The sequence below is a fragment of the Zootoca vivipara genome, chromosome 8 (assembly GCF_965207765.1).
Source record: "Zootoca vivipara chromosome 8, rZooViv2.hap1.1, whole genome shotgun sequence".
Classification (NCBI taxonomy): domain Eukaryota; kingdom Metazoa; phylum Chordata; class Lepidosauria; order Squamata; family Lacertidae; genus Zootoca; species Zootoca vivipara.
In genome coordinates this window covers 54,399,436-54,422,995 of record NC_142591.1, presented here as the reverse complement: position 1 = coordinate 54,422,995, position 23,560 = coordinate 54,399,436, and the positions used below count along the sequence as shown (strand labels likewise).

Genomic DNA, 23,560 nt, shown 5'->3' with positions numbered 1-23,560 from the left:
ACGGCAGGAATCATGCGGCAGCGAATGGTCGGCACGTAAACTACAACTCCCATCTGAAGATGTGTGCATGCACACGAAAGTTCACACCAATGACAAACTTAGTTGGTCTCTAAGGTGCTACTGGAAGGAATTTTTCTATTTAATTTTTATTTTGTTTCGACGGCGGACCAACACAGCTACCTACCTGTAACTACAACTCCCAGCATGCAATGTTGCAAACGGTGCGCACGGAGAGTTGGATAGTGGGGGATGTAGTCGGATGGGGATTGGGAAGTACCGGTAGTTCGATGGGGAAGTTGGTCCCTATACCTGCCCTAGTGTGTGAAAAGTGTGTGAAATGAAAGCGGTGGGTTAGTAGTCCTGGCATTGTCTTGAGACACCTGGCTTGAGAGCAGTACATGTGAAAAGGATCTAGGAGTCTTGGTAGACCACAAACTTGACATGAGTCAACAGTGTGATGCAGCAGCTAAAAAAGCCAATGCAATTCTGGGCTGCATCAATAGGAGTATAGCATCTAGATCAAGGAAAGTAATAGTACCACTGTATTCTGCTCTGGTCAGACCTCACCTGGAGTACTGTGTCCAGTTCTGGGCACCACAGTTCAAGAAGGATACTGACAAACTGGAATGTGTCCAGAAGAGGGCAACGAAAATGGTCAAAGGCCTGGAAATGATTCCTTATGGGGAACGACTTAGGGAGCTGGGTATGTTTAGCCTGGAGAAGAAAAGGTTAAGGGGTGATATGATAGCCATGTTCAAATATATAAAAGGATGTCATATAGAGGAGGGAGAAAGGTTGTTTTCTGCTGCTCCAGAGAAGCGGACACGGAGCAATGGATTCAAACTTCAAGAAAGAAGATTCCACCTAAACATTAGGAAGAACTTCCGACAGTAAGAGCTGTTCGGCAGTGGAATTTGCTGCCAAGGAGTGTGGTGGAGTCTCCTTCTTTGGAGGTCTTTAAGCAGAGGTTTGACGGCCAACTGTCAGGAATGCTTTGATGGTGTTTCCTGCTTGGCAGGGGGTTGGACTGGATGGCCCTTGTGGTCTCCTCCAACTCTATGATTCTATGATTGTCGATGACAGTGCCACAGAGATGGCTGCCAAAATAATCAGGGAACAGTCAACTGCTGCTGTCGTGTGTGGCGGTGGGAGACCGGGTCTGTGGAAAACTTTGGTACATACTGTAGATGGAATAGACGTGTTGTGTCCCAGTCCCTGTAGCGTTCCACAATTTCAAAAGTGCAATGCAGTTGAAGAGTATTTAGGCACATTCAGACTGGTCAGTGATTATATTAGGCTGCAATCCGAACCACTTTCAGTCAGTAATAAACCCTAATGAATTCAGCGGGGCTTTGTCCCAGGTAAGTGGGATTAAGATTGCAGTCTAATAAAGTATAAAAAATTTTTTTTTGTTCTCAGCCTTGGTTTCCACAGAAGGTTAAAAAATGGAAGTGTGATTACGTGGACTGCATTTTTTGTGTGTTTGATCCAATAGCTTTTTCTTTGGAAATGTATTTGAAACAGGTTATTTTATTCCTAAGATGTTTGAGACCGTGGCACAGTTACTGAATCCTATACACATACTCAGTGCTTTTTTGGGGGTGTGTGTGTGCAGGGGTACGCGTACACCTAAACATTTTGTGAATCTTTGTACTTTTGTCCATTTACTGTATTTATTTCCCCTGATTTGAACTATAAAATGGTGATTTTCTTGAGTTGAAATGAGAGTACTGGCAAACATTTTTTAAGAGAAAAAAAGCACGACATACTTAAAAAGAATAAAATCTTTCCCAGATCTATTTTGGCTGTGGCTCAAAATCCATTTAATATAGGTTTCAAGGTAATTTCTCCAAAACAATACTGTTAAGTACCACAAGATGGTACTGTGCTTTGACAACTAATATTTTCTCCTGGCTTCGTGCAGCTCATGTGTTTCACCAGAACAGAAAGTTCAACTAATTTTTTTAGAAGATTCACAGAGAAATCCTATGTCTATTTTATTGTATTTTAAATATATTGTATGCTGCTTCAAGAACTTCAGTTAGTACATTGAGTATAAATGTTCCAAAGAAATAAACAAAACCTGTGCATACCTACTCAGTAAAGCCATATTGAGCTCAACGAGATTTGCTCCCAGGAAATTATGGCTAGGATTGCAGTTTTAAGGCTCCTACTGTAAATTCACCATATGCCTTTGGGTAGCACTGTAGCTAAATCCCTATAGCATTACACATTGTCATTATCATAGCTTGGCACAAAATGGTCCATAATCCTGTACAATATGCCTCATACACCCTCTCACTGAATGCATATATTTGTTTTCTCAGGGTTCCAGGTAGATGTGGATAGCTTGCAGCCCCATCTTTTATTTCAAGTTGGAGAACCGGTCTGAAATGAATCAGAAAGCGTTACTACTATGAACAGAATGGTATGCTTTTCTGCAAAAGGCATATTCCTGTATTCTAGCTATGCTACATAAATAAAGGGTGTTCTGTCTTTTCATTTGGAATGATAGGATTATTTTGTTTAGACATGCCTACAAGTTAGAGTCTGACCAAACTGCTGGAGGCAGTGGAAGACAGGAATGCCTGGTGTGCTCTGGTCCATGGGGTCACGAAGAGTCAGACATGACTAAATGACTAAACAACAACAGGTTAGAGGAAACATGGAGTTATTTAACCACCGTCCTGCATGGATGCAGAATAAGCCAGGTCTCCTTAAACAGGGAATTCTGTAGATGATATCACAGTAAATACTTAACTAGGTACACTAACTGACCTCTCATCTAAAGGGAGAGGGGGTAAAGGCCCCCCCCCCCCCGTCAGCTGATCATACAGGTGAGAGGAGGAGGTTTGTAAGGGATAAGGCATTTGTTCAAGTATTCTTTACAACAGGAATGTACACACTTCAAGCTTGTCAGATTTACTTTGTTTTTTTTATAAGATCTACCTGCCAGAGAAAGGTGCAAAAGAGATGCATTTAGAGTTAAAGAACAAAGCACCTAATCTGAGCACATTTTGTGCCGAGAAATTTCAGTACCAGAACTATACTGAGCTCACAGTCCTTTCACACACAGGTCCACTTAAGGTTAGCTTTCTTCATTTCAGCAGCCTAAGTGAGGTTGGTAAAAGTTTTGTCACTGCATATGTTAAACAAATTGGGTGTTGGAAACACTTCCTAATCTGCATATCAATTCAGATATCTACCAGTAGTTCCCCATCTACTTTCTGCCCACCTCTGCTTTAGAGATGGAAAATGCTGTCCCTTTGCTTATAACCTTAACCGCATAACGCTTGTTCCTCATTTCCAAAAGAGCCATGGCTTGGTCACTGCCACAGATATGCTAGAAACAGGAGGGGAGCCATGGAAAAGTACTTTGAGAATTTGAAAGAGTCATGAGAGGAGGAGGAAGAGAATAACATCTCCTAGAATGAATGATTTGAATGATTGCATTTCCTTCAATTTACTCAAGCTGTGCAAAACAGCACTGAGTAGAGTACATTCTTATTATGTTTTTGCTGATTAGTGAAATTGGTATGGGAGCAAATTGTGGATATTCAGAAGTCTTAGAAGATAGTGTTACTCACACTACAGGGTAGTACAATGGGAAAATTACCGTACCTAACAAGAAGCTCATAGCTTCTAAATTAAGCTTCAACAGTACACAAGCATCTGTCTAGAAAGAAAAGAAGAATGGAGTATTATCATGTATCTTATTGTCTCCTGATCTTTGCCCCAGAGACAGATACATTATTGATCCATGTTGATACTCCATATGAACTAATCTACCATATCAGTGCCATAAAACAGAACTCAAGTAGTTTTGATTTAAAAAAAAACTCATGGAAGCTTCAGAGATTTTTCCCATTGATTCCAGCTGGAATGAGCCATGTATCTTTTTAACTTGGTAACTACAGTACTATATTTTCAAAATGTTTCCAACCGAAAATGTTAGCTATCTGAGTTAATTGTATCTCTCTATATAAAGCCATATAAATGTAAGCCTGAGTCATGAATATTCCTTTTTTATTTGATGTCCATGTCAGGTAAATATTTGAGGTATATAAGTAGAACATCATTTGATGCCTTTTAAATATATACCTTGAGGAGCTGCTCTTTCATGAGTCAATACCACACAAGGCAGTATGTGTGTGTAATAGTTTACTGTATAATAGCTTACTTCTGCAAGCTGCTGCTCTCTAGTTGTTTTGCATTGCAATCCCCACCACCCCAGCCAATATGGCTGACAATCAGGGGTGATGGGAGTTGCAGTCCAATAACCTCTGGAGAGCTCCAGGTTGGGGAACACTGACTTACGGTAGTATTAAAGCACATTCCATGTATGTAGCAGATCCCAGATCCAGTCTCCGGCATCTTTAATTAAACAGATACCAGGGAGCCAAGCTTGGAAAGACCAAGCATGCTTGGAAAGACCTAGCATCCCCAAAGGAAACCCACAAATTTGGTTCCTCCTTATGTAGGGGATGCGGGTGGCGCTGTGGTCTAAACCACTGAGCCTAGGGCTTGCCGATCGGAAGGTTGCCAACCTAGCAGTTCAAAAGCACATCAAAGTGCAAGTAGATAAATAGGTACCACTCCGGCGGGAAGGTAAACCGTGTTTCCATGCACTACTCTGGTTTTGCCAGAAGCGGCTTACTCATGCTGGCCACGACCCGGAAAAACTTTCTGTGGACAAACACCAGCTCCCTTGGCCAGTAAAGCAAGATGAGCGCTGCAACCCCAGAGTCGTTCATGACTGGACTTAACTGTCAGGGGTCCTTTACCTTTACCTTTTATGTAGCCATATAATTCAGATAGCATCCACTTACGATCTACTCATGGAAGAACAGTTTTCATGTGTACTTGGAATAGGGCTCAAAAGAAACTTCCTCCCTTCAGTTTGTTGAAGTGAACGGAACTCATTTTGACACAGTAAATGCTCTTTGCAGTGTGGCATCTCTGCTATAGTCTTAGCTGCATGAAGTTGAGATTTTTCAATACAGGCTAAAATGTGAGAAACTATATAGCATACCTACCCTAAACTCTTTAAGTGTTAAAGGAGGTTTTGCATGCACAACTGAGATGGGCCCTCAAGGCTTTCTTCAGCACTACAGCATAATCTTCTAATAATCTGTTTTTGTTTGTTTCCCCCCTGAAATAATGCTGTTAATTAAAATACTAAAAAACCTAAACATTCTTGAGGGTTAATTATAAATATCTCTCAATTTCATTCTTTGTTCTTCCACTGCTAGGTAATTCTGCTCAAGGTGAAACAAACCAAAAAGACTTATCTGTTGGAGGAATATATCACACAATCATTTGCATTTTGCAGCTGTATTGACAGCCTACCATTGCTGCCATTAAGGCAGCAGCATCTCCAGAGTTTTGCACTGTTTTGGTCCCTTAGATGTTGTTGCTGATGACGTCTGATGGTTGTTGTTCACAGTCAAGGAGGAGGTTCCTTTGTGGTGGTTGGTTCCTTAACACGACAAACAATTTCATAGCAGCCCGGAGATCCGATCTTACTTTCTTTTGTACCGGCAGGTGGTTGTAATGCGGACATACCCTGTTGAGCACACGAGCACAATGTGTTTATAACTGAAAAGACAGATTTGCAACTTTGAGTAGAATGTCCTCACTTGCTGCAAGGATGGGGAACTTGTGGTCCTCAAGGTGTTGGTCTCCAATTCCATCAGCCCACATACAGCATAGCAAATGGTGGTTGAAGAACCATATATACTGCCTTGAACTCGTGGGATAAAGGCAGGATATATATGGATTAATAAATAAATAACCTGCTTATGGTGGGTCTGCACTGGAGCTCTCATCCTTGAGGTGTTATTGTGTACTTTAGTGCTCAAACAGCAGAAGCAAGATCCACCAGGTAGGGTAGGAGAATCTGCCTTATAGTTTTCCAAGCACAAGCACAGACAGAGTATTTGTGTGACTTTCTAATTTTCAGTTTATGCTGGACTCATTGAGGGAAAGTCAGTGTGCTGCTGGTTCACTGTACTCCAAATCATACTTCAAATGGTTATTCGAGCCTTCCTTTAAAAGGACAACCTTGCAAAGTATATGTTGTTCTCCCTTTCTTCTAGAACAGGCACCCCCAAACTCAGCCCTCCAGATGTTTTGGGACTACAATTCCCATCATCCCTAGCTAACAGGACCAGTGGTCAGGGATGATGGGAATTGTAGTCCCAAAACATCTGGAGGGCCGAGTTTGGGGATGCCTGTTCTAGAAGCTGGATAATAGTGTTATCTTAGGTTGCTGATACTATGGAAGGATAGTTCAAATCTTTGTTGTAGAAGCAGCTCAAGTGAAATAGCCTTATAGAATGTCTTATTCTAGAATATGAATATGTTTAGCCTGGGAAAGAGGAGTCTGAGAGGAGATATACTAGCCATCTTTGATATACAATAGACGAGATATACGAGCCAAAAGGTGGCTAGTCTTTTGGCTTGAGTGGTGTTTAGGCATTATGGGAGGGGAGGTTGTTGCCTCCACTTGCCCCTCCACGTTAAGGGTATCCTGTTAAAGGGATCCAGGGGTGTGGTTCCTGTCCAAGGCCTGGGTGTGGGCTAGGACCATGCCACGACCCCAACGGTGACTCAGGGGGTGCTCTTAATTGATGTATATCATAGGGCTCCCCCTTCCAGTAGTTGACCCTTATGAGACTTCCTGCAGATGGGCAGGAGTCAGGATAAAGTCTTGCTTCACCCAATTGCCTAAGCCAAACCGCTCACATCTGTAACCAATAAAGTTGTGGCCTTATTTATCCCATTATCCCAATATACTTGTGTTTGTGTATTTACCATATATTCCAGCGTATAAGACGACTGGGCTTACATGACAACCCCCAACTTTTCCAGTTAAAATTTAGAGTTTGGGATATACTCGCCGTATAAGAAATACAACCCGGCGTATAAGATGACCCCTGACTTTTGAGAAGATTTTCCTGGGTAAAAAAGTAGTCTTATACACAGGAATATACAGCATTTTGGAGGGAGCTGCGAGGCCTAGGGCCTCACCACGTAATTGAGTTTCCTGCTTTTCAGGTGCTTGGAGCACATGTCCCTTGGGGTACCTTCCAACTCTACAATTCTATGATAGCAGCTTGTAGACCAGCAACAGCTTTCGTGGCTTTGCCAGAAGATAGGAGTGGGTTCGTGGAGAGGAGTGCATATTCGCTTATCAGAGAAGCAGGCAACGTAATGCTGCTAACCGTCCCAGAATCCAGTAGCGTTACCAAAGTTTTAGCAAGAATGGGACTAGGGTTGCCATCTTTTCCTGGCAGAGTGGCTGCGTCTTGAACAGCTGCAATGCAAGCTGAAGTCCTTATGTTGAATTTCTGACTGACAGCCAGAAGAATAAAGGCACTAATGGTGATGTCAGTGAGGGCGGGTGGGAATAGGTCTTCAGAATCCCTATGGGTGAAGAACCCCTGATACCTGTTCACATGAGGCTGGGTTGTGAGGCAAACTGTCAAGCACAACTGCTGCTATGAAGCTATAAATGTTCTATGGCAGCTTAGTATTCTGAAGTAAGGAACATACATTGGATTCTGGAACCTTGGTCTTAATGGAACAAAGAATATCCGGGATCTCCCCTGAAGCTGTTCTGTTTTGGAGTAACTCAGGCTTAAAGTTAAGGAGGATCACTTTAAATGGGTGACGTCTAAAAGTCATACCTAATTTGCAACAAAAGATAAGAACAATTTGCTTAGAGGTGTGATAGTGAAATCACTGTGTACATTTCTGTGGGCAATCTGCAAGCAGGTGAGATTCTGGAAATGCAAACGTCCTTGACTAGTTTAGCACTGTTAGTTGACTCACAACTTGCGCTGAAATTATATTCTGAGGAGTGTGTGTAAAGCCAAAATTACATACAGTCATACCTCTTGTTACAAATGCTGCGGGTTGCGTACGACACGGGATATGTATGCGCCAAACCCGGAAGTACTGGAACCGGGTTTGACGGTTCATGCATGTGCAGAAGCGCCGAATCACGCTGCGCACATGCACAGACGCAGCACTTCATGTTGTGTACTGCTCATGTTGCGTACGGGGCTCCGGAACGGATCCCATACGCAACATGAGGTACTACTGTATTAGTCAGAGGAACCTGGAACTGCCTGTGCACAAGCATCCCTACCTTTTTGAAGCTGGTGCACTCTGTGGGCCTTGCCTCCCCTCACCCTCTGGGAAGCTCCCATGGAGCCACCTGAGATCTCACAAGACCAGAACATCCCAGAGCCCACTAAGTAAATCTGAGAGCTTGAAAGCTTTTAAGCTTTCCGCCGTGTGTGCATTTTGTTTGTGCGATTGCAGCTGGCCAGCTGCTAAGGCAAGTTAAACATGTGCAAGTTGTGAGTCAACGGTGTTTTACGGCAGGGGTCACCAACCTTTTGGGGGCCTGTGGGCACATTTGCAAACCAGAGAAACTATTGTGAACACAATCCACGCACCACAACTGCACCATGCATGCATGGCAAACAACCTCCCCTGCAGCCAATAATTTGGCTTGGGAAAAGTGTTCTTGCTTTTTTAAAGCCTAATGGGGGAGGGGAAACCTCCCTGGAGAGTGCAGCTAGGAAGCCAAGAGCTAACCTTTCCCCTCCAGCTGTAATATTCAGGAAGTGCTATGAGTTAGCTGGGGAAGGAAGGATGAACATGCCTCACCAGCTACGTGACGCCCCTATCTCTGCCAAAAATGCCCCTTCCCACCCCAATTAGGATTGCAAAAAGTCTCCTGTTAGCTTGAATAAAATACTTCTTTTGAGCCTAATTTCTGCAGGAGAGCAGGGCCCTGTGGGTGCCAGCAAAACCCTCTGGGTGTATGTGCACTCATGCATGCTGCTTTCGCACCCCATGTTCCTCAGAAAATAAGCTTATAGTTGCCGATGAATATGAAACTAATAAGATTCGATATCAAGGGTCCTGTGGTTACCGTTGTTCTTACTGATTAGCTGTTTGTCACATGCATTCTTTTTCTTCTTTCCCCTCCTCGCTTTCTTGCGCCGCCCCCCTCGGCGCTTAGACCCGCAGCTGCAGCGCTTTCTGTGTCTTGCCATCTTTTCTTGGGATGGGCTGCATTAAGTTCCCAAGCGGGGGGTTTCCATCGGGCAGCTGCGCTGAGGTAGCCTGTCTGCTCTGATGGTCTTTGAGTTTCTGAGGGAGCATGGCCAGCTGAAGCGCCTTAAGGCTCCTCAGGGGTTTGTGATGTAATAAGTGGACCTGGCTGCTATCCTACCTGTCAGCACCTGAGGGCACCAGCTGTAAGTAAAAAAAAAAAGAAGACCACCAGATTATGGCAATGATAACTGATAATGCTGCTGGTGATTTTCCTTCCTCCCAAGCCTCTGATATGCCTTAAATTTACTATTTGAAGAACTCATTGCCACAGACAGCTCTAGGACGAATAGTTCTAGGATGAGTCTTGCCAGTGCTATCCCATTCTCTTCCTGTTTTGTTTTCTCTTTCCAAGCAGCAGAGAGTTCCTGGCAGCCCTTGGGAGATCATTTTTATCTGCTTCGAAGTAAACCATAGGCATTTTATTACAAGAGCACTTTCTTGTAATTTGTGTAACTGTATGTATATGGGCGGGGCGCGGGTGGCGCTGCGGGTTAAACCACAGAGCCTAGGGCTTGCCGATCAGAAGGTTGGCGGTTCAAATCCCCGCGGCGGAGTGAGCTCCCATTGCTCGGTCCTAGCTCCTGCCAACCTAGCAGTCTGAAAGCACGTCAAAGTGCAAGCAGATAAATAGGTCCAGTACTGCTCCAAGCGGGAAGGTAAATGGCGTTTCCGTGTGCTGCTCTGGTTCGCCAGAAGCGGCTTTGTCATGCTAGCCACATGACCTGGAAGCTGTATGCCGGTTCCCTCGGCCAATAATGTGAGATGAGCGCCGCAACCCCAGAGTCAGTCACGACTGGGCCTAATGGTCAGGGGTCCCTTTACCCTTTACCTTTTTATGTATATGGAAACTGTGTTCAACAGCCAGCCTTTTAAAGCTGCGGGTTTCTAGCTGCATTGCACTTGTAATTCATACCGTAGAGGTGAAAGACTATCAATGGCCATTAGATGTAGTGGCTGTGCTCTGCCTCCATGGTTCGAGGCAGTGATGCTTTTAAACACCAGGTGCTGGAAACTGCAGAAGGGGAGAGTGCTGTAGTATTCAGGTCTTGTTTATGGGCTTCCCGTGGGCATCAGGTTGGCCACTGTGAGAACAGGATGCTGGGCTAGATACACCACAAGCTTGTTATAGCACGCTCTACTTATGTTCTTGGGTGGTGACCAGAGAAAAGGGCTCCCCAACCCTTGACATGGCACACTCTTTATGAAGCTCCCCATCCTATCCCACCATTCTCTTCCTGCCATAATAGGTGAAAACATTTTTATTTGCCCATACTTTTTAATATTGTAGTTGAATACCTTATATTTTTACTGGTTTTGCTGAATCTGTAGTTGTTATGTCTTTAATGTTGTATTTGTATATTATATCTGTGGGTTATTCTGAAAAATCAAGGCTAGTGAATTCTTATTGGTCTTTGGCCTAAACAAGTTCTGGCCATTTAAAATTCACAAGGCCCACAAAGCGAGAGCAAATGACCATGTCCTGCTGAAAAGAAAGGATCCAAAGAACTCATCTACGGTAAGATCACCGATTTACAGAACATCCACTTAGTGATGTGGTGTGTTTTATTAATGGAATTTTTTAAGCAATGAGGTTAACTTGAATAAGGTAATTTCCATTAGGAAATTTTCAGTTTGCATGTTTTGATGCCCTAGAGCAGGGGTGTCAAACTCAAATTCATCGGGGGCCGCAGCAGCAGTTTGGTCACCCTCAAAGGGCCGGGTGTGTCTGTAGGACCCAAGGAGGAAGGCAGCGGCAGCCCCAGCGGACGTGCATCTTCGCCTCAGAGCTGCTCTTCCCCCCACCCGCGCTGTTGTCATCTTCGCCGCCGCCTCTCCCTGCCGGGACTGCAGGCAGAGGAGGCTTGAAAAATTCCCCTCCCACCTACTCAAACCGTGAGGCGACTCCATCTGGAGCCCTACATCACGAGGGGCTGAGAGGAGGCGGCGGCAGAGCGGGAAGAGCAGGAACCCGTGCCGTCGCCGCCGCCTCCCTCCCGGCTGCCCCCTGGGGAGCAGCTCCGCCGGAACTGAGAAGCCAAAGGGCGGCTTGGGGGTGGGGGGCAGAGCAAAAGCCAGGCACCCTCCCGAGTGTCTATGAGGAGAAAACGGGGGAAGAGGGAAGAGAAACCCGGCTCCATCAAGAGAGCGGCTGTTGCGCTTCGCCTACTTCCCCCTCAGGCTCACTCCGCGTCCCTTTTGCCTGCTCACTCGCCCACCTCCTGGATGCAGCCGAGGAGAGGAAGGGAAGCGGCAGGCGGCGGCTCCCCAGTGCTGCCTCACTCGCTCTCGGAGACAACAGCAAAGCCCGCCAAAAAAAAATCCAGCGCTGCTCTGCCCCGGCACCAACTTTGCCGGCGGCGCCTGTAGGGCTTTCCTACCTCCTCGGCGGGCTTCCTCCTCCTCCTCCTGCATCTCACTTCCCCATCTGGCCGCTGTGCCACCGCCTCCCTCAGCCTCATTCGATATTGAAATTCCCTGGCCAAGGCCGTCAGCGTGGCTCCAGCGCCCTGGCCTCCGCCTGCAGCCCCGCCCCAGTTTTGACCCTTGGCCAATCGCAGGCTCCAGAACTACTGTCAGCGGGTACTGTCGGCGGCAGCTACGCGGGCCACATGACGAGGTCTGGCGGGCCGGATTAGGCCCCCGGGCCTTGTGTTTGACACCCGTGCCCTAGAGAGTGATTTAATTTAACATGATTGTTTTCTTTTTATTTGGTAAGCAAACTTTTAAAAGTACTCCATGTTGATTTTTTATTCCAAATTTTATACAATTATTTGTTTTAAAATATTTGAAGGGGGGGGGAATTAAAGCACACACTTAATGCAGCTTAAATGATATACAGTATTACAGTATGTAGCAGTTTTAATGGAATACAGTGGTACCTCTAGTTACGAACTTAATTTGTTCTGGAGATCCGTTCTTAACCTGAAACTGTTCTTAACTAGAGGCGTGCTTTCGCTAATGGGGCCTCTTGCTGCCGTAATTGTAAAATTCTTGTACCAGTTTAAGGACACCTCTTAACAATGTTTAACTTAAGAAGTTAAGTTAAGGAGGGGAAAAGGGTACTGAAACTGTTGACACACTAATAAATTTTAGCAACCCAAAGAACTATGCATGATATGCTGACCCACATACTTTCTTTGAATACTCACCTGAAAGACATTTAATTACAGCTATGAAACTGCCTACTATTGTATTTACAAATGGGAAGTTTTTCATGTTTGATGTTTTATTGTGTTTTTAATATTCTGTTGAGAGCCGCCCGGAGTGGCTGGGGCAACCCAGTCACACGGGTGGCATATAAATAATGAAAGCATTAGTATTATTATTAACAATGAATTTCACCTGAAAACTTGCAGGCACAGTGAGCACCATTTGATCGGCCTATTAACATTTGCGCAAGCCTGTCATTTTGGTGGCATTAAGATAACTTTCCATCCTATCCTAGTGAAAGTTGATCACACTGTGCAGAGAAAGGTCACAGCAGCACTTCCTTCCCAGTTAAGTGGTAATTAGCATATTACTTGGTCTTTTGTTTGTCATGTCCTATTAAGTAATCTGTGCTGTTAGCAGTTATAGAAGTAATAGCCGTGTTTCTGTTCTCAGAGGAAATTATGTTAAGCAATGCAAAGAGTGTAGTTAGCAAGTAACACATAAGTGAACTGTGCATTTCAAATTATTCTCTTATTCCATCTTATCAGGATGGAATATATTTCCAGGGATGATCAACGGTTGCTCAGCACAGAAGCAGGTGTTTCATAATTGAAAAATAAAAATAAAACCTAAGGAAGCCTGTGTTTCTTTAGGAGCTGTATCCACCAGGGCTGCCCTCTTTGACTTTTGCCTTATCTGGCTGCACTTTTCCTTCACTGGTGCTTCTAGCCTGAACCAGTATGATACTTTGGCTTGGGTGTGAGAAAACCCAGCCTCAAACACCTGCATCTTCACTGGATAGCCCTGGGCAAGCTCTTTCTCAGGGGTCAGCAAACTTTTTCAGCAGGGGGCCGGTCCACTGTCCCTCAGACCTTGGGGGGGGGCAGACTATATTTTGAAAAAAAATAAAGAATGAATTCCTATGCACCACAAATAACCCAGAGATGCATTTTAAATAAAAGGACACATCTACTCATGTAAAAACATGCTGATTCCTGGACCATCCGCGGGCCGGATTTAGAAGGCCATTGGGCCAGGTCTGGCCCCTGGGCCTTAGTTTGCCTACCCATGCTCTTTCTCATCTTAACCTGTTTTACAGGTTTGATGATATTGAAATACATCAAGCCCATATTTAACTTGTTTGCATTCAGCTGTGTGTGCTTGGCAAAAATATTTAAAAAGGGGGGAAAACATCTGGGTAAAAAGACTTTGGCAATCCCACCCACCATGGGAAACCCAATGTGTTTTGTCTATATGTGATTTTGGCTCTTGGTGTGATCCCTGGAATGTAACCCCTGTGTAAGTTGTGGGCTTACTGCAACAGTCTGAGCTTCTTCAGGGAAGGGAGGGAGACCAGAACTCGGTTCCGGCCCCTCTCAGGTGGGCGCCCTTGCCATTATAAGAGAACAAGGGAGGCATTTATGGTGAGTTCCAGCACAATAATTCAAATGACAACACAATAAAGCCGATTTACTGAAAGGTGTGTACTGGAATCTGAATTAGTGTTTATGAAGTTAAATGTTATTGATAGATTATTGTTGAGGAATTCTCCTTGTGTTTGAAATCGTATTTATGTTGTTAGCTGATTTGGACATTTGTAAGGACAAGTGAAGTACAAACAGGAAATGAAATTTCATCCAAGCAAGGTCAATAATGACTTAACAAGTACTGTGCACTGGATGGTAAATCAACCTACGATGTTCTCATAGCAGTAGTATTAAAACTGGGGACAGTGGAGGGGTCAAATAACATTTTAAAATAATACTAACATTTTAGCTGCTTCCAGAAAGAACGAACACACATTTATGTACTGGAGGGGGACACAGACCTTTCAAATCTGACAGTGTTTCTCAGGCTAATGTGGTTTCTGCCTTGGTGACCATAGCTACAATGCTTACAGCAAGCTTCCCCTCCAGATGTATGGAATTACAACTCCCGTCAGTTTCAGGCAGCACAACGAAGTGACGACAATGGTTGAGTTACAAGGATGTGGGTTGCAGAATCCACAAAAAAAAGATTATTTTGTGTTTAAGTCCCAGGCTGTGCACACGTTACTGGCTTAAAACACAGCGAGATTGAATTTGGACTGAAGCTGGTTTGGGCATGGGGAAAATGCATGAACACCACAGTCCTGTGTAAGAAATAATAGATATGGATTGTGGTTAATGTCATGTGTATGTTGCTTCCCAAACCAGCAATAGGAGCGTACCAGATATAGAAATAAAAGGGAGTTGAGCAAGCCCTTGAACAACTCTTTTTAAAATTCAACAGGGATTGCAGAGGAATTTTGTCCTATTGGCAGCTAGGATACAGCAATAGCACACTTATTTTTCCTGCCATCCTTTCAAAAAGGATTTAGCTCTGTCACCCTCTTGGTTTTGTTGCTTTCATTGTTCCCGACAGACAGTTTGAGAAGAGCTGGAGGAGTCAAAGGTGATCATTTAGTCAGATGACAGCTCTAATTATGAATATTTAGGAGGTGTTTGAATGTGCTCACTTTTATTACCCCATTTCCTATCAATGACTGCATTGAAACCACTTGTCTCATTTTTCAAATCAAAGCTTCCTCAAGCAAAAGGATGAAACTCGGGATAAGTGATGCTCCACAGATACATATTATTTTCAGAACGAGGAAAGGCCATCAGTCAGTTCTGAGGATTTGAAAAAGTTTAGTCCACAAAAGATTAGTCACCTCTCCTCTACCCCCCCCCCCCCACGCAGAGAGCGTAACTCTGCAGCTCATGAGAATTACTGCTCTTTTGCTATTTTTTTTTTGTTATTCTCACCCAGAGTTAGATTTAGCTTTAATCTTTTTTTACAGTGGGTCTGCATATTTCCTCAAAGTGCTGTTTTCCAGTTGGTATTGGCCCAAAGTAATAGTAATGAGGTGACTTTGTTTCAAAAAGTAGGGACAGGGTTAATTGGGGTTTGTTTTCTTTACAGTTGTGGGTGTCCCAACCCACATAAAATTCACACGTTAGTCTTGAGCAATTCAGTGTTAGTTGCTTTGGAAGATCCAGCAATAGCTGTGAGTATCCTGGGGGAATTATATTGAAAGAATGATGCAAACCATTTCTCTTTCCTTAAAACATAAACATTTAGGTGGGAATGCCTTTTTTCTTTAAATTATTGGGTTTCTATCTTACCCTTTTATCCAAGGAGCTCAAGGTGGTGTACATGGTTCTACTTCTACTTGATTCCCACAACAAACCTGTCAGGTACGTCAGGTCGAGAGGCAGCAGCTAGCCCAGGGTCATCCAGCAAACTTCATGGCTTAGTGGGGCCATGAACCCTGCTCTCCCAGGTCCTAGTTTAACACTCTAACCACTACACCACCCTGGCACACTACCCCACATCTCTACACCCCCCATGTTGTATAAGACTTCATCTTAAAGTCAGTGAGGACTCTCTTTCACCTTAAGTACCCACAGTTGTATCTCTATTTAAATCCCACCTTTCTGCACATGATACTCAAGACAGCTAACAATAACAGTAAAGATGTACCAAAAGCAAAGGTAGCTGTTTTGGCCCATAAGAAAAATTCCACCCCCCCCCCCAATAATAGGATGAATCAGAGAAACACAAAATATTGAGAGGACTTTTGAGTTCTCAAGAACATCTACTGGAGAAAGGGCTGGCTTGATGTTAAAGCCATAAAGTCTGCATTGATTTCAGTCTTGAGATCGTATAAACTTAGGGAAGCAGACTTAGTTGGCTATTATTTATTTGATATACCTCCCTTCATTAAGAGACTACATGGCAGTTTGCAATATAAAACACAAGATACATAATGTAATGTTGTTGTTTAGTCGTGTCCGACTCATCGTGACCCTATGGACCATAGCACGCCAGGCACTCCCGTCTTCCACTGCCTCCCGCAGTTTGGTCAAACTCATGTTCGTAGCTTTGAGAACACTGTCCAACCATCTCGTCCTCTGTCGTCCCCTTCTCCTAGTGCCCTCAATCTTTCCCAACATCAGGGTCTTTTCCAGGGAGTCTTCTCTTCTCATGAGGTGGCCAAAGTATTGGAGCCTCAGCTTCACGACCTGTCCTTCCAGTGAGCACTCTGGGCTGATTTCCTTAAGAATGGATAGGTTTGATCTTCTTGCAGTCCACGGGACTGTAATAATGTAATAATATTTTTAAAATTCAAAAATAAAATACCCCCCCCCCCAGCGAGGAAAAGCCAAGCACCTAGTCTGGCTGAGACTATGATGAAGGGACCTGCACTTCCTAATTTAACACAACACTGCTGCCCAATGAGTCTCCAGAAATCCCATCAAATGCAGCTTAGAGGAGCTGAACTATTACTTGCTCTATTACTTGCTTTGACTGAAAATCTCAGCAGTATCTTATCTATGAATAGAACTGCACCCAAGTTTTAGAGATCTAATAACCACACAAGGGATGATTAAAAAAACACAACTAATCATAGGGAAACATGTCCCATTTGTGATGACTGGATGTCTGCTTGAATTTACCAGCCAAAGCAGTTCACTTTTGCTAATCAAAATGATATTAGCTCAAGGCAGTCAAATTGTGCTGCCCACTCCAGTGTAAATGAGCTCACCCAAATGGTGTGTCCTTTTCTCAAAAGGTTAGAGAGGCTCAAAAAAATATGAGGCCATGGCCTTTTCTGGGATTTTCTCCTCGGCATAAAATACTGTCCAAGTGTCCTGCTTTTTAAAATTTCAGGAGCACATTTCTCTTGCCTGAATTCCTGGCCAAATGATTGATTTGGAAAAGTACTGCGAATTACCACACAAAAGATGGCCGCAGAACCCTTCATGGGCAAATGTGAGTCTAAAGAAGAGACTAAAAATTTAAACATCATCATGATGACAATATGGAACACAGAAATATAAGAAGAGCCTTCTGGATCAGGCCAGTGACCCATCTAGTCCAGCATCCTGTTCTCACAGTGGCCATCCTGATTCGGGGGTGCCAAGTTGAATAAAATATGGAAGGGGAGGTAAGCCCCGCCTCACATAATTGATCACAAGACGTGGCACATGCATACCATATGAATGGCAATGCCCATCAACTTGAGGGGGGCTGGCCCCCTCAAATATTCTGTTGGCAGGGCCAATGGAACCTCAGTCCCTAGGGGCTGGCTCCTATGACTTGACCCCCTGTGTGAAACTCACAAGCAGGACCTAAGCACAAGAGCAACTGGTATTTTGAAGCACTGCCAGCTCCAGCTGTGGAGGGTGGCATAGCCGTCATGGCTAATAGCTGTTGATGGTCTTTATCCTCCATGAATTTGTTCAATTCTCTTTTAAAGCCATCTGAATTGGTGGCCATCACTGCCATTGGAGAGACAACATGCTACACAAAATTGGGAAGTTCAAGATGTCTTCCTCTGCTTCACTTAAATCAGAACTGATGGCATATCTGATGGTGTTAGAAAGAGAAGGTTTTCTGCAAGTCAGTGGCTGCTATTCTGACATGGCAGGAGGAGTATAGATTAAAAGGCAGGTGCTATAGATTATTCTCATTGCCACAGTCTATTCTGAGAAAAGCATATCGGATTTGGTCCGGAGGGATTTCTTCTGTGTCACTGATTGTAATTCACTGGAATTTAACAAATGTTGAATATCGTACATCATTATTAAAACTTACTTTTTCCTTGCCAGGATGCAAATGTGCTCCCACCTTGTACAATTCAAAATCTATTTATAGATCCAGTTTTACTTTCAAACCTACTCTGCAAGATGGAAACAGCAAAGGAAAGTAACTGGCAAACTCTGAGTGGCACTTCAGTTTAAAATCGCTTTATGCACGCCTCTGTTTGTTGTTTGAGGAATCTCTGCATATATTCATGGCAATTCCGTGTGTGAAGTGAGGCGTGAAAGGGAACAGACTGCAAATTCTATTTCGTGAAGACTTGGTTTGACCCTAATAGGAAAACCACTGTTAGAATTAAAATTAGTTTAAAACTGCCTCCGGTTGTAATAATGATGTTGTGCTACATCGTTCAGAGAATTTCTGTTGTATTTTCCTTTATGAAGATGCTCTTAAAATAACTGAATAGGATGTTGCAGGTTATACGTAGCTTCACTAGTTGTGTAGGAGGTGTCAACAACAGTGCTGTCTGAAATTTGATATTAATTTTGGATAATGTGAATCATCAACTAGTACAATCTCTTTATAACAACTATATTTAGGCTAAAGTTTCCAATAGACTTGCCACATCTGTATGTGTGTGTGTAGGAGATAAGAAAGCCACCCACAGTTTTACCTAGATTTAATCCCACCACAAAAAATATTTTGAATGGTTAATAGTTTGATGATGAACCTGACTTTCATTGGCTGTGATGCCCGAGATCTGGCCAGCCTGACATTGTGGCTTTCATTTCTAAAAGGCCCAAACTCCATTTTGAGATTCATAAATGTGGTGCCTCACTTCAGGGGTAGCCAAGCCCTCTAGATATTAATGGACTCAAACTCCCATCAGCCTCAGCAAGCACAGCCAATGATCAGAGATAATGGGAAGTGTAGTCCAGAAATATCTGGAGGAAGGAACCATGTTGGCCTGCCTGCCTTGGCTTCTCTACCCAGACCTTTCAAATGCAACTGATACTTGTCTGATTCTAATGTTGCTGTTTTGTTTATATGTTTGGGTTTGATGTGATGTTTTAACAGTATTTCATTGCTCTTTGCGATTGTGATACTTTGTGTTGTTAGCTACTGTATGCTTGCTCCCATTGAGGGGAAGGGTCAGACGTAAGTTCTGGGAAATAAATACATAATAAATATAAACATCTACTTGCCCTCCTAGAAGTACCGTACCAATTCAAGTGTACATCAGTTTGTTACTAGGCAGAAGTGTGCTATGTAGCTCAGGTGTGGTGTCATTTATAGTCTGCCTGGCTTAATCGGATCTGGAGGTTGAAGTGTGATCCTGCTGGAGACTGAGAAGGTTTTAAGAGGCACCACTGGAATCTCTTTTTTGTTCTTGTTCTACCCGTTGGCTTTATAAGATAGAGGATGAGTGAACAAACATGGAGAAGTGATATTATAATGGCAGGTCTCCCCCCCAAAAGAAGAATCTACATGCATTTTTATTCAATGTTTCCCTAGAATCCACAACATGTACATCTGCAAATGCATAGGGTTTTCTCCAGGCAACTGGGAACCTAGAGAAAGAGTACCCAACTGTAGAGAGAAACACCTGCGTACATACTGTTGTACATGTGTGGACTGTATCTATCTATCTATCTATCTATCTATCTATCTATCTATCATCTATCTATCTATCTATCTATCTGTTTAGTTATTTAAAACAGGGATAAGGAACCTGTGACCCTCCAGATGTTGTTGTACTGCAAATCCTATGACTGTTGCTTACCATGGCCAGTGGTCAAGGGTGTTGGGAGCTGCAGTTCAGCAACATCTGGAGAGCCACAGGTTTCCCATCCCCGATTTAAGAGATTTATGGTAGATATCACCCTGCAAAACCTCCAGGTCAGTTTGCAAGAACAGAACAAAGCACAAAAATCAAAATACAGGGTTTGTGGGTTTTTTTTAAAAAAAATATTAAAGATTTCTTAGTATACAAAAATACGTGCTTTGTCTCTTTTTTCAAGTTGTGTTTTCTACAGATCAGTTTGATTTGTTGTGAGACTTTAGTATAACATACAATGTTAGGTTAGGAAGAAAAGAGGGAGGGAAAAAAAAGTATACCGTATATTCCGGCGTATAAGACGACTGGGTGTATAAGACGACTCCCAAATTTTCCAGTTAAAATATAGAGTTTGGGATATACTCGACGTATAAGAGATACGACCCGGCGTATAAGACGACCCCCGACTTTTGAGAATATTTTCCTGGGTTAAAAAGTAGTCTTATACGCAGGAATATACTGTAGTTATAACATTCAGCTGAGTGCACTTACTTCACTCCTCTCTTGTCCCTGGCATGCAGTTATGGTTTCTCCAGCTGGAGGAAGAGGAAGCAGTAGCAGCCAGGTAAGAAAGTAGGGAGGCGGGTGGCGCTGTGGTCTAAACCACTGAGCCCGGGCTTGCTGATCAAAAGGTCAGCAGTTTGAATCCCTGAGACAGGGTGAGCTCCTGTTGCTTTGTCCCAGCTCCTGAGTTTGAAAGCACCCCAAAAAGTGCAAGTAGATTAATAAGTACCACTCCGGTGGGAGGGTAAACAGCGTTTCCGTGTGCTGCTCTGGTTTCGGTGTTCCGTTGCGCCAGAAGCGGTTTAGTCATGCTGGCCACATGACCCGGAAAAACTGTCTGTGGACAAACACCATCTCCCTCGGCCTGTAAAGTGAGATGAGCGCTGCAACCCCAGAGTTGTTCGCGACTGGACTTAACTGTCCTTTTACCTTTACCTTTTTAAGTAAATAAGGACAGGCAATACTGATTTCCTACTATTTGATTCACTGGTATGCAATTGGATTTTTGGTTCTAAAACCAGACACAAGCTGCTCTGTATAAGAACTTCAAATGAGCCCTGCCGAATTAGACTCCAGTCCCATCCAGTCCAGCATACTGCTCCCAGAGAGGTCAACCATGGAAAGCCTGAAGAAGGACATAAGCACTCTTCCCACCTGTGATTTCCAACAATTGGTATTGAGACAGGCACCTAACCTCTGATACTGGTGATAATATATAGCCATCATGCAGCCATCAATAGTCATATTATCCCTCAATCTGTTAAACCCTCTTATAAAGCCATCCAAGCTGGTGGTCATAACCACGTCTTGTGTTACCAGATTCCCTAGTTTAACTATGCACTGAGTGATGAAGTACTTCCTTTTGTCAATCCTGAAACTGCCCCATTCCATTTTCTTGGATGAATATATCTCTTCTGCCCGTTATATGTTTACAGAGATACAATTCAAGCTGAATTACTTGGAATTTTTTTTTTTGCTTAGTCTTACCTTTGTTGTCATCCTGGTTATTTAGTTTGCTATCGATTGATGTGTGCATGTTAAAGAAAAGGAACCAAATTTATATCCCATTTGTTCAGTGAAATGGAAATCTGTCTCCAGTTCTCAAGACTTAATTAGGACTGGACAGAGTGGGTGGATATAAATATTACTTACAGGTCACATCATCATTTGAAAGCTTCTGAGGCTTTTTCTATCTGAAGCACCTTCTGTCATTGCTTTCTACATTCACATCAGGAGTTTTCAACACTTGGCCACAATTTCTCAGGATGGATTAAAGCAGGGGTGGAAACCTGTGGGAATGCCAATGTTGTTGGCCTCCAACCACCATCAGCCCCAACAAGCATGGCCCACAATCAGTCATTACAGTCCAGCAACATCTGAAGGGTCCCAGGGTCTCCATCCTTTACAATCTCAATGGGTCTTCAAATGAGTAGCAGGAGCTGTTCACCCTCTGTGCCCTGGCCCTGTCTGGCACCCCAGACACTGGCAAACAAAGCAGTTTCTGTGCCAAAACTGGGCCTAACCCCCAATTGAAATGCATCTAGAAAATCAGTTTCCTCCAAGAGCACCTAGATCTGGTCCATAACCATCCACTCAGGAACTTTGCCCAAGAAGGGGAGATTCACAACTGGCCAGTAGTTATTTTTATTTTCTGAGTCCAGGGAGGGTTTCTTAAGGAGTGGTTTTATCACCGCCTCCCTCAAACAGGCAGTAACCACCCCCTCTTGTAAGGAGGCATTGATCATCTCTCTGACCCAGTCAGGTGTCTACTCCCTGCTAGTTTTTATCCCCCACAAGGGGCAAGGATCCAAAGTGCAAGTGGTCGCTCTGACTGGTCCAAACACCTTGTTTGCATCCTTGAGCCTACTACCCCTCCCCTAGCACCCCATACACCCCAAGAGTGGATATAGATATCTTTATCTTAGGTGTGGATAACAAAAACGAAACAAAGCCTGTCTTGAGATTTTTCTTCAAATCCCTCTTGTGGGGAGAGTGCTCTTTCCCTCAGGTCCCAGTTGCAGCTTTCCCACAGGTATCTGGTTGGCCACTGTGAGAACAGGATACCGTACTGGACTAGCTGGGCCACTGGCCTGATCCAGCAGCCTCTTCTTATGTCTATGTGAATTAACTACTTTAAAAGCAACTTTTTAGGTCTTGCCTTCAAGAAATTGGGAATCCCACCTCTGTTGCCAGATGGAACAGTATAAAGGTTTCAATACAAAACATCCAATACTCACTTAGAATGATAGAATTGTAGAGTTGGAAGAGACCATGAGGATCATCTAATCCAGGCATGTCCAACAAGTATATCGTGATCTACCGGTAGATCCTGGTTGACCTCTGGCTCCTCAGCAATCTCCTTACAAAAAAGCAAAAGCAAAAAACAAAAACAAAACCCAATTTTGGCTTCCTAAAAAAAGCTTCACAACTTTGGGTAGATCACTGCCAGTCTTTTTACGACAATGGGTAAATCACTGCCAGTTTTTTTTATACTGTGAATAGATCACAGTCCATCAGGAGTTGGGTGTCCCTTCTAATCCAACCCTCTGCAATGTAGGAATCCTGCCCATAGCTGTCCCGGCGTGGGCTTGAACAACCAACATTCTGGTTAACGGCCAGATACATTGACCCATTGTGTCACAGGAGAGCTCGCCCACCTGTGTTATAATCTGGTGCCTTAATTCAAATCCTCACTGGGCCTTCTATTCAGCAGCTAGAATTTCCGGCTGGGATTTTAGTTATTTTTCTGTGTTTCATTGCCCGCCTTTAAAATAAAGTAAGAAATAAGAAGCATTAGCAAAATATTTACAAGTTAATGAGGAATGATCATGCTAATAGCTGCTATTGAAATAATTATGTGGATGCATTTCAGTTAAAACTCACAGAAATCCCTGGGGTTATTTTAAACTGTAGACTTGTATGAATTACAACAAAGATATGCATGAGCAGCCTCTGTATTTCTTCTACCCATGTGTCACTTCAGCTGCTTTGATGCTTGTTCCACCAGGAGGAACCAAACCTAAATGAACATCCCTAATAGCTAACAAACCCTTCCCGTAAAACCAAGCTTTATCCAAGCCTACACTGTGAAATTCACCCTGGTGCACAGAGAGAGAGGTTAGCTGATTGAAATGCAAGAAACGCCAAAGCAAAGAGATGGTGAAGAATGGTCTCCATTCCCTCTTTATCAATACAAGACAACACGGTGGAGTTGCCTTTTTTTTTTAACAACAACAAAATCAAAAGAACATGATTTATTCATTAGCTCCATTTATCAATATGAGCAAAGATTAGCAGAGAATGTAAAATAATTTCTTATTGATTTACCTTTTTTTATTATCAGAGGGTGATACCGTTTTGAGCGCA

General features: G+C 43.5%; 1 long non-coding RNA gene across 1 annotated transcript; it reads left to right on the top strand.

The window, feature by feature from the left end:
- Positions 1-2: 2 nt before the first annotated feature.
- LOC148684854 (uncharacterized) lies at positions 3-19,849 on the top strand. Its single transcript, XR_015951673.1, has 3 exons — positions 3-221; positions 2,328-2,428; positions 17,922-19,849. It is a non-coding gene; the product is annotated as an uncharacterized LOC148684854 (long non-coding RNA).
- The last annotated feature ends 3,711 nt before the right edge of the window (positions 19,850-23,560 follow it).